This window comes from Papaver somniferum, chromosome 9, assembly GCF_003573695.1.
Source record: "Papaver somniferum cultivar HN1 chromosome 9, ASM357369v1, whole genome shotgun sequence".
NCBI lineage: Eukaryota > Viridiplantae > Streptophyta > Magnoliopsida > Ranunculales > Papaveraceae > Papaver > Papaver somniferum.
The window spans coordinates 173,961,526-173,966,995 of NC_039366.1; positions in this window are offsets into that span (position 1 = coordinate 173,961,526).

The window sequence follows — 5,470 nt, forward strand, 5'->3', positions numbered from 1 at the left end:
ACTATTGATTCATTTGAGATCAGGACCCTTTGAATGGTACATGAGCATGGTGCTTGCAACCATCTTGTCTTTCTCAACCGTAAAACATCACGTCTGAAACCCTGGTCACGGGACCATAGCTGAGGTTGCTTTCGAGAGGGGATGATGTAATGACCATGGTTTCATGTCCCAGCGGTAGCATCACTTTTATGATGAATGATTAGCACAAGAGAGTCGGGCACCACGAGTCTTGGACTGTGAAACTGATCGTCATGATCAGCGGACCGTCATTCCCCAGTATTTTGTAAAATCTCTCCTTTTCGTTTCTCTTCTTCTAGCAAGACTTGGATAGAGGACCCAGGTAGAAAAATTGATATGAAGACCTAGGTGGTCGAAGTTGGAGGTACCGTGATGAAGTACTTAGTGGAAAGACCTGGTGAACACCGCTCGACTGTGTAAGTCATGAATCCCGTCTAAGAATTGTTGCTTGTATGTTGTACGCTCTGGAAGCTGTAGGGACCTCATACAAGGTCGGAATTCGATGATTGACCCCAACTTTTGAATCTAAGAGGATGAGTTATCTCATAAGAAAAGAATAAATCAATTTGGAGTCGTAGAGATCAGCCAATGGAGCGTGCACATTTGTAATTTGTAATCCCGTACAGATTTTTCAGATTCCGTAGACCTGACGGTAAAGGCCATATCTTGCAGCTCGTATGTCCGATTGATGCGCCCTTTTGGTATATTGTAAAAGAAAGATAGAAGAACATCTTTCGTTGAGGAAGTATTGTCCCATTCCTCACCCATTGGTACGTTTTTGTAAACCCATGTACCAAAGTGTGTTGTATGTCATTTGTAGAGGTGATGAGAACATCTTGTAGAAGACTTTGGATTGTGCCCACCAGTCGTACAAGCTTTGGGAATACTTTCATGTGAGCATGTTATCAGGTCTACACATCTTGATATGAATTATTAGTGCTTGGAGAAGTCCGCTTCGTCAAGTAATACTTCATAGAACGGTCAGTTGATGAAGCCTTGTCATGAGGATGTTGCTCCTGAGACCGTTGTTGATGCTGAGATCACGACTGAATTTTCTCCAGAAATTCTTGTTGATGCTGAGACCATGGATAAAGTTCCTCCAGATATCCTTGTTGATGCAGATACTATGGTCGGAGTTGCTCCCGAGACCAAAAAGGCTAGAACCATGATCATGAACATAATATTTGCTCCTCCATCCAGTGAGCCTCGTGAAGTGGCTTTGTCAGAGAATTGATGTTGTTGTGGTAGAGAGTATCAGCATTTTTCATACTGGATGTGATTGGTGAAGAGAGAAAGTTCCTCAATCATGCAGGGGCTTGTGATGTAGAGAAATCCCGTTGATGAAGTTTCGCGGAATCACCTCAGGTTGCCCAGTGTATATTGAAGGAGTTAGTGCCCTTCATGTATGAATGATGTTGCAAGGATTATCGATTGTAGTTTAGTTACACTTTGATCGTGCTGGCGTTGAATCAATGTGTCGTCGTCGAGATATTTGTGCTGAAGCCAGACGCGCTACTATCGAAGGTGTACTCTTTGATTGGGAGTACAATTTCAAGGCTTCTTAGATGCTTGAGCGTTGAAGCGTATATTACTTAAGCGTCGAACGTCTTATAGGTTTGATCATCTCGGACCTGGAGTATCTTCTGTTGATTCAGCATCCCTTTTGTTGCAGTAGTGGGATTCGACACTTGTGCAGACATCAGAGCTTTCTGATTTTGTGGAACACATGGACTTGCAGGAGAAACGCCCAAAGTATTTTTTGCCGTGTTTGGACATCATCTCATAAATGAATGTTTCAGTGGTTGATTCGGAGAAACGTCAGATTCAACCACTTGGTAATATACTAATGTGGTTAACCTACCATTCATAACGTCTTGTAGAGTTGCTAGCATAATTAAGTCCCCATGTTAGGATAGCATGTGAGGAAATAAATTACATAGACATGGAATGTGACTTGCCTGAGTGTGGAACCTCTTGATGAATTCTATGCATCTTTTGCAGGTTCTTGCTTCAACCTCGTCAAAGTTTGAAATTCCTCAAAGTACTCTGATGATGGAATGTCCGTCAAATCTTCTGGATCAGAACTTTATTCGTTGGAGATATGTGTAACCAAAGGCGCTTTGTAAGTACCCATATTTTTAGTGTGGATCCACGCTCGTCTGAAGGATATGTCATATCCTGGATCTTCCTGATTATGTGAAACTTGGTTTCTGTCCAGGTTGAACTTATGTTCACTTTGAGAGTGATGCATCCATAAGTATTTCCGAGCGCTCCTTCAAGGCCTCTGATTGAGATGGGAGCATGAGTAGATTCTTGTCTAGTGATGCCCTTGGATCCAATGGTTTTCATTGGAATGTTGTTGACGGCGGTGCCAGCATCGATCAACGTTCTTCCAAATTCGTTTCTTCTGAGATTGACTGTGGTAAGCAGTCCCCAGTCGTACATCTATTGATTTGCAGTTGGAGGCTCAAGAAGTATTTCCAGAATATACTTCTTGACATGATGTGATTCTGTGAACATGTCTCTCCTTTGTGCCTTCGGCAGATAAAGCAATTCACATTCGACGGATTGAACTGCCACTTTGATAGGTTGTTCAAAGAGTGTAAAGGTTCTGACTGGGAGAGGATTCTTGTGTACTCCTTCAGTCCCCAGTTGAAGCTATTGTGGATCAACCTTCTCTTTGAAAATGTGCTTCGAAACTCCGCAGTCTCTTGTGGGATGATTGACGAACCTGTGGAAGCGGCAGTAACGAGGACTTTCCATGTCTTCTTCAGTTTGGTTATTTATTGACATATGGCAACTTGATTGCACCATCTTGGACCCAGACATCCAGGAGTTTGATCACCTCTTTAATGGAAAAAGGAAAGTCAGGTGCTTCTTGATCAGGAACTCTTGTGCGTTGGTCAGAGGCTTGTGCATCTTGCTCATCCTTCCTTTGTGCTTTTGAAGGAGCTGGAGTATGCTTGCGCAGCGGTTTGGCTTTCCATTTGCTCCGTTCTCCAACAGTGATTGTGGAAGGCTGGAGGTTTTACTGCTTCTTGATTAGACGTATGCCATCTCGAGTGTCTCGCGGTTCTTCAGACTTTGTATCTTTTGTTCTTTCCAGTAAAGCGGGCACAGTAGTTGTTGATCTCTTCGCCGCTTCATGAAGCTCTGAGAAGGTATGGAAACGAAGATTTTCCAATAAAGCTCTGTAGACCGGGATCATGCCGTTGATACACAAGTCTACCAGTTGCTGCTCCGTGACGTTTGGACAATGATAGTCCAAGGCTTGAACTATGAACCCTTTCACATAATCATCGGGATGTTCACTGCTCCTTTGAATCATCCTTCCTAGATCAGAGAGAGCAACTTGTTCTGACACGAAGAAGTATTTTCTGTAGAAAGCATTAATCATCTCTCCCCAATCGGTGATACTTCCTGGTGCGATGTTGTTGTACCAGGTGTATGCCCTTCCTTTCAAGGATTTTGAAAATTCCTCCAGACATACGATATGGGTGTGCTCGTGTTCGCCCAATAATTCCAGAAACCGAGAAATATGTTTTTGAGTATTGCATGTTCCATCATAAAGAATGAATGTTGGAGCGGTATAACCTTTTGAAATAGGAATCCTTTGTATGGCAGTATGGAGGTTGGTGACGATGGACGGATGATGTCTTGTCTTTTCATCGATCCTCAAAAAAGCACTCCATATCTTCACGAATGATGAAACTTGCAGGTTCCGTTGCTGGAGAGTCATCTGAAGCTTTGCGGAATTCTTCATCATGTACAACATGGACTGGAGAGATTTCAGGATCAGCGGTTGAAGATGTTTCTTTAGCTTTTCCTTTCTCGCGCTGAGGCAGAGTTCGTTCAGAAGCAAGATTGACTGTGAGAGTTTTAAAATAAACACACAACTGCTTCTGTGTTGCATCCACGTCAGTCTGAACTTTCATGAGATCAACTATGGTAGGCTGATTTCCTCTGGTTTCTTTAGGATACCTACCGAAGAGTGAATTGTTGATGGCGCCAGTGTCGTCATTTGCAGGGGTGATCACTGGAGCACCAGTGCTTGGAGGAGTAGTAGTAACATGTGGCATGACATTGCTGGATGGAGGAGTGATATTAGCGGTACCACTGAAGCCTGCAATGTTGAGAGGAGTAGTACTTGCGATTGCAGTATCACTAGAAATTGCGACGTGAGAGTCGGGTGTTGAACCCGGATTGGTAACTGAACCAGACCTAAGATCAACCATCTTTGTGAGATTGTGAGATTGCAACCGAGAGAATTATATCCCACTGTGGTCGCCAATCTGTAGATGGGGAAAAACGATTTGCTGGTTTTTACGGAACTGAAGAGTCGTCCGTGTGGAGACTCCGTGAACCGAGCGAAATGTTGAACCTCACATAGATGCACTGCAAGAAGGGAGTGCTTTAAGTTCGAGAGATCAATCTGTAAGACCCCGGCCTAAACCAAGAACAATAGCCGTTCTAGAGTCAATTCGGTCACAAGAGAGGATGGGTTGATCTGTAGGAGGGAAGCTGAGAAATGTGTGAGATCAATGGTGATCTGAGATTGTAGGTAGGTTGTGAATTCAGCGTAAGAATTCTCTGAATGATTGATTTTTTCCCAATTGAGAGTGATTTCTGTGAGTTCGTGTAGACGAAAGATTGTTTGTATGAACTTTGATAAGAAATTGCTCGTTTAGGCGACTGTTGTTCGAATGTTCGAAAACTCATGTCCTTTCAATCAGGATTCAGAGATATTTTATAATGCCGGAGTTGAAAACACCATGATCCCATGAAGTGTGACAGTTGCTGGAATCAGAGAGTGGGAAGTGGGAAATCGTGTTTAAAACCAATTACTCATCGTGCGGAGACTTGGTTAAATTTCCACCCACTACTTTGCTGACTCTTCCAACTAATTGCACGACTCGCTCACATTCTCATCGTGGGTGAACACACTGCCGTAGACCGCCAGACCAAAACCCTAATTAATATCCCCCCATGTGACACGATTGAAATCTCGTGATTGTGGAGTCAGTTGCTGACTTTATGGGACGATGAGTCCATGTAGTGCTGAGTTGAACAAGATTAGCAAATATTCTGAAACTCGTGAATTTAATATGTCTGCTGAGACGAGATATCATTATAACCTAAGATGAGCAAAATTGTGTTGCTGAATTGTTGAATATTGATAGTTGGACCAATATTCTTTGATTTGAGCAAATATTGCTAGTTTGAGCGAATATTGCTAATTGAGTAAATATTGCCGGTTCGAGCGAATATTGCTAGTTCGAGCAAATATTGCTCGTTTGAACAAATATTGTTCTTTTGATGAATTTTTGGTAGCTGAACCAAATAAAATATTAATTTAAGTTACTGACTGCTGAGTCGAGCAAAATAAAGATGAATGTTAATCATGGAATCAACATAAAATTATCAAAGTGTTCGAATCTGCTCAGAATCACGT